Genomic DNA, 6488 nt, shown 5'->3' with positions numbered 1-6488 from the left:
AAATATTTTCGTTCACACGTACCTATCGATATTTGATTATGCTAAATTTTCCTACGGATGATTAACCCAACGAACTGTACAAAATGAACGAATTTTATCGTTGTTATTGGCTCAAGAGGGGCTCAAAACTGAACCAAACTGGACAATATTAAAACTGGACTGGACTTTCTCTTGCCGAATTCCATGCCAGTTGGGTGCCATGTGGCTGAGCAATGCCACTCCACTTGCACAATAATTTTCTCTTCAGTTTCTTCTTTTCAGGCTCTGTTTGGAACTCAAGAAAAAGAAAAAAAAATTAAAAAAATTTCCTTTCTATTATTTAGTTGGAAGAAAATGAGGAGAAAAAAAATAATTTAAATTTTGAGAATGGTAAATTTTCCCTCTTTTTTCCACTTATTTTATTTTATTTTTCTTTCTTTTTCTTTTCCACACGTCCAAACAAAAAACTTTTCCTCCTGATTGTTCTCCCTTCTTTTCGACGCCGACTCTTCCAGTTCTCCTCCGCGCCTCCGCCGTCTCCACCACCTCGTAAGAACCTCTCTCCTCCCTCCCTCCTTCATCCTCATCTCCTCTACAAAGATTGCTGACTACTTCTGTTTTACAAAGTTTTGGGTCAATTTGGAGCCCTAATTAGTGGTGCTGGTGTGTGTATTGGGTTGTGGATTGAACTTTTTGATTTCTCCTGTATCCAATTCCCGTTTGTAGGAAGATAAACGTTGAAAAAAAAATCTCAACCAATATTTCACTCTTCCATAGCAATCCACCAATTAAAACTTAAAAATGTCACCCTCAATTTGCCTCATCAGTCCCTTCACTACCCCCACCACAAACTTTCCACCGCATTCCCCTCTTCAGACCCATCAAACCCCCCGCCATTTCCACTCCCCAAGACCTCTCAAACCCGCGCCCCATCAGATCCGTCATCAGAAATTCCGGTCACCCACCTGTTTCTGCAGCAAAACCTGTTTACACCCATTTTTGGCCAAAATGAGAAAGAGAATAAAAGAATGGCCTTGGAAGTAGTTTCAGGCCTTGAGAAGTCTTATGAATCAGTCACTTGCAGAACTGGGCCTTTGGAAGAATTTAAAGTGGCCATAACTAGGCCAAATTGAGTTTGGAAAGGCAGGAGAGAGTTTAAAAATTGATTAGGCCACATTAATGTTTGGAGCATGGCCTAATTAGTCAAGGCCCAAATTGATTTTCAGATCTAGGCCCATTTTCAGGCCAAATTTTCAGGCTTTGGCCCAACTAATCAAAACCCGGACTAGTTTTTCAGGCCTATCTAGCCCAATAAGGCCAAGATTCATTTTTCAGGTCTGGGCCCAGTTTTTTAGATTTATTTAGGCCTAAAACTGACCAAGTCAAAAAGGCCATATAAGCTGCCTAGTCATGCTTGGGAAGCAAGCTACTTACAAGCAGCTCAAAGGCCTAGAAGCTTCTCCCTAGCAAGCTGCTCAAGCAGCTCAACCAGGCCTGTGTTTTTTGGCCTTGGTGGGCCCAAATATCCCTTTTACAAGCATCCATGCACGCAAGCAGCTCAACCAGACCAAGGACACGTGGCAGCCATGCATGGAGACATCCCAAGCAGCTCAAAGGCCTAGAATGTTCTTGCTGGGCAGACCTGGGTAAGCTGCTTACAAGCAGCTCAAGGTCCGAGTGGACCCCATCCTTCAGCATAAAGCAAGGCCAAAGACAGGTGGCGCACATGCAGCCCTTGGAGCTGCTGGTGAATGATTCATGCAGACCTAAGCAAGCTGCTTACAAGCAGCTCATCCAGGTCTGGTTGATCCTTAGTTTCTGGATCTTCTTCCGTGAGAGATCAACCTCAGAGGATTTAGAGGGCCCACAAATTATGCAAGGTCCAATAAAATGATAAGAAAGGCCTGGTGAAGTATTGGTCTGCAGCTGTGGAGGGCCCGGAATGGCCTGGATACTGCAGGAACTGAAATTTTCTTTGCCCTTTTTCAAAGTTTTATACAAAGAAGAAGGATTTTTCAGGCCTTTGCCCTTTTCTTGGAGTAAAAGGCACGTTTTGTTCAGGGAGCAGCCTCTCATTGGAGCATTTTGAAGTCTCTCATTAGAGCATTTTGAAGCTGCTCAAGCCTAAGCCTTTACAAGGAGGACACTTGGCAGCCAGGCATGAAGGCCTGTGGAAGCAGCTCAAGCAGCTCAAGGCTTGGAACATCTGCCTATAAATACCAGAGTTGAAGGCCTTGGCAAAGGTCCCCGACCATCAAGCCCCAGGTTTATGCAAATTTATGTTTTAATTATCTTCTATCTTTCGGTCCCCGACCATCAAGCCCACGGCTTATGTATATTTATTTTCCATTTATCTTTTATCTTTAGGTCCCCGACCAATCAAGCCCCCGGCTTACTCAATTTATCTTTCAATTATCTTTAGTTTCCCGTTCAATCTAGCCAAGCCTAGATTTTATTTCATTTCCTTGTAATCAGACTTTATTAAACCATTAATGAAGTCCTTTTATTTCTGTTTTAGGCCTTGCTCTACCTTTCTTTCCATTTTTCACACGATTAGGAAATTTTAAGTCCTTAGCCCGCAAAGGCAAACCACGAACCTCCTCACGGTCTCCACCCTTAGGCCGTGCACTTTTGTCCAGTTAGAAGTCAGATTAAGGCTTCCAGGCCTTGATACGAATTTGGGCAGCAATCCTGCCCTGGCACGCCCGCATCAAGCCTAGAACTGCACTACTCGCTGTTCCTAGGCCAATTGTTACTTTTTGGAAACAATCAAAACCCAGATGGGAAAACATGCTCTCCGCCGCAGCGAGCCTGTACCCGACCTTTGTGACCGTTGGAGGGGTTGTTGCTTGTTTGAGACCCTCCACTTTTTCGTGGTTCGTGGAGAGAGGGCCGACGTCGTATAGCTTGTCGCTTTGGTTTATAATGTTGGCTACGGGTCTGACTTTAGAGCTCATGGACTTGTTCAACTTGTTCATGCAAAGGCCTCTTTCTGTGAGTTTGTAAATATAGTTTCGAAGTTTGTTATTGTTGTTGGTTTTTGATGGAAGTCATGCTGTATTGCTATGTAATTTGATTGTTTGAGTCTCATTTTAGGAAAATAGAGGAGGTTTTCTTTGTAATGTGGATCATGTAGCCTATACGATTTTTAGGTGCAATTGTGGAGGAATTTTGGAAAGTTTTTTTTGGAAGTTCATTTAGGGCATCTCCAAATTTGGCGTCAAATTTGGGGTGTCAAATTCTTCAGAAGGCTTATGTGGTAACTGGATGTGTTAGAATTTGACATCACTAATGTAAAAGTGCCCACTCCAACCAGTATGTGAATTTCTTTTTGGTTTTGGTATGTTTTCACTTTAGTCTAGTTTTGATCTTTTATTTTATTAAGTATTTGACATTATAGTAATTAAAGAAAAGATTTACATCATATGTCAAATTTGACATGACAGAGGAGATGTCAAATGACACATGGACAATTGTTGAAATTGGTGCAAATGCCAATTTATTCGCTTGGCATGCCGTGCCAAATAGAACGGTAGTTCTAGTTTGACATCCTACCAACATTTTAGCAGGAGTACTAGTTTGACTTAGTGACAATATACTTGTTCATGCTAGTTATTGAACACTATGCAATATAGAATTCAAGGATAAAGGAAAATAGAAGTAGTGTGTTGCCATTGAAAAAGGAAAATAGGTGGCAACACACTTGGAGTTGAGCTCCACGATTCACTCGATAGGGTTTTACACATATTAAAAAAAATTGTATCGATTTTCCTTAGATTAATGAAGTGTTTGACAGAATTATGGGCTTCTGTATTCTTTAAGGGAGGCTTTAGTTGTATTGGGTTTCATTGCTTACAGTTTCTTGTTTTCCACTTTGAGCAGATACTTTTTGGGTGTGTTGCTCAGTATACAATAAAGCCAGCTCTTGGATTGATAATTAGCAAATCATTGGGGCTTCCTCCCTCTGTCTCAGTTGGTTTTATATTGCTTTCATGTTGCCCTGGAGGTACTACATCCAATGTGGTAAGGCTTAGAAGCAATTGCTATCCTGTCTTTATAATTTGCAGAACCTACCCAAAAATTGCCAATCCTATTTTTCTTTGTTCTTATTTTTTAGACATCCTTTAAGTGGTGTTTGTAGAAACTTATATTCTGAGACATATTCTAGCCGTATCCTTACCCTATTTTTGTTAGGTTTCGCTGCACCGGCATAAGTGTATTGTACAACTGGTAGTCTGGTACTCATTCACTTGCTCTGTAGCCCATATACGAGAGAAACTAAACACCAATCTGAACAATAAAATTTCGAGTTTTTCCATATGAAGAGATGGACAAGGATGTTTCATTCAAGTTCAAATGGGACTTTAAAACTGTTCCATGCTAACACAAGTACTAAAAACACAATCATCAATTATTGCGGAAATTTGCTGCACAGTTCAGTTTCTGCGAATTATTGTTACAGGTGACCTTGATTGCTCAAGGTGATGTTCCCTTATCAATTGTAATGACTGTTTGTACCACGCTTGCAGCAGTGCTTCTTACTCCTCTTTTGACTAAAATCCTGGCTGGCACATATGTACCTGTTGATGCTGTTAAGCTTTCCATCAGCACCGTGCAGGTTAGTTGAATTGAACATTTCAAATTCGTAGTTTGTATCCAATATTCATTCAGAGAATTTTATTTCTTTCTTTAATTTATAGGTGGTTGTTGCTCTGATTCTACTAGGTTTTTATGCACGGTACATTTCCTGCAGTTGTGAAAGTTGTAACACCTTTTTGCTCCATTACTTGCTGTTCTAACTTCATCGCTGCTTGCGTGCAGGTTTGGTTTCGATAAATCCTATTTCATTGTTAAAGGTGCTCTCTCTCTTCTCTCTCTAATTTGTCACCTTATGGTTATGTGTCAGTGTATTCTCAGAGAAGGTTGTTCGCCTGAAATCCTCTATGCTTGCTTCATCATTGTCATCTGAAGCATCACCTCTTCTTCGTGCTCAAGAAATTCTTTCTGGTGAACTTGGGGTCATTATACTTTCGGTGCTTTTATTGCACTTTGCAGGATTCTTTGTCAGGTAAGACTTTTCTGCTTTGTTTTCTTTAGCTACTTTAATATCAAATCCCTGCGTTGTGCATTGATATCTGAACGCATGTTTGTGACGATAATAAGGTTTATTGTCCTTCCGATCTTTTGGCTGTTTATTACCATTCGTTTCGAGCTTTCTGCATTTCTTTGTTCTCGATTTCATGAAAGCTAAATTTCTTCATTTTTTGGGCATTTTAGCTTGTAATAGCTGTCACACAGGACACATGATTCAGGACCTACCTCAATATTGTGCTCAAAATCGTTTGGTGGTGTTTGAGTTAACAGAAATAACTTTCTTGTTGCACTTTAGCAATATCTTAACAGAAATCATATGTTAATTTAAGGAGTCTTTTTTTGCAGGTACATATTGGCAGCTATTGTTGGGTTTAAGGAGGCACAGCGACAGGCAGTTTCAATTGAGGTACTATTAATCATCTGGAATGAGCGCTTTTTCAAAACTTGTCTTTATGACAATAAACAAAACCTTGTTTTTACTGTGTCTGCATCTCGGATATGCTAAGGGAAACTAAAAGAGAAATGTTGCCCATACATCCTCACTTTTTTAGGGCAATTAACTCTTTTTTTTTCTTTCCTTATGCAAACATCTAATCATTTTCCTAGCACACTTAAAGAGAAGGAATAAAGACATTTTTTTTTTTCATTTCTTTCTCCTTGGCTTTTCTTTTCCAACACAATTCCAAGATTCAAATGAAGGACATATTTGTTGCTTTACACCGTTGCAGGTTGGCATGCAAAATTCTTCACTAGGTGTGGTTTTGGCGACCGCCCATTTCACCTCGTCGATGGTTGCATTACCCGCTGCCATGTATGCTGTGATTATGAACATTATGGGTAGCAGTTTGGGTTTCTTTTGGCAGTTCATCGATCCCTCGGATTCACAAACTTCTACCAATGTTGATGATAAGTGATGGTATGCCGATGCAAAGGAGGGTTGTGTTCAAGTGGTTTTAGGGTTCCACCACTATGCACTTCGTCCAGAGTGACAGAGGAACCCGCCATGTTAGCAGTGTTGTAGGAGGATTGAGGTTGCGGTTTTAATGGTCAAGTGTTAGTACTAGTTTTTCTTATGGTTTGATCTTAGGCTCTTCCGGTTGTTCATTTTGAAAGATCTTTGTATGTAGATCACCAAATCTGATTAATGCAGTCGCATTATTTTTTTTTATAGATTTGAGTAAAATTCTTGTTTTTATAACATGCTCGTTTTTTTTATTATAACCGGATGTCCGGGCCAGCTTGGACTGGGTATAACCCCCAATAGTCCCAAGGTTTGAAATGTTTGGCCTATGTGGAAATGGAACTTGTGACCTTATGGATGAGCAATTGTTGCTTTCTCACAACCACTTAGCCAAATCCCTTGGGGTTATGCTTGTTTATTTTATTATTTGTTAATTTTAATCTACACTATCTTA

The 6488-nt window shown here is 40.1% G+C and overlaps 1 pseudogene; it reads left to right on the top strand.

The window, feature by feature from the left end:
* Positions 1–1602: 1602 nt before the first annotated feature.
* On the top strand, positions 1603–6241 carry LOC131321139 (probable sodium/metabolite cotransporter BASS2, chloroplastic; annotated as a pseudogene).
* The last annotated feature ends 247 nt before the right edge of the window (positions 6242–6488 follow it).

Source organism: Rhododendron vialii, chromosome 3a (assembly GCF_030253575.1).
Source record: "Rhododendron vialii isolate Sample 1 chromosome 3a, ASM3025357v1".
In the NCBI taxonomy this organism is placed as follows: Eukaryota; Viridiplantae; Streptophyta; class Magnoliopsida; order Ericales; family Ericaceae; genus Rhododendron; species Rhododendron vialii.
Note: the sequence above shows the minus strand (reverse complement) of the source record. Positions and strands in the feature narration are given on the sequence as shown.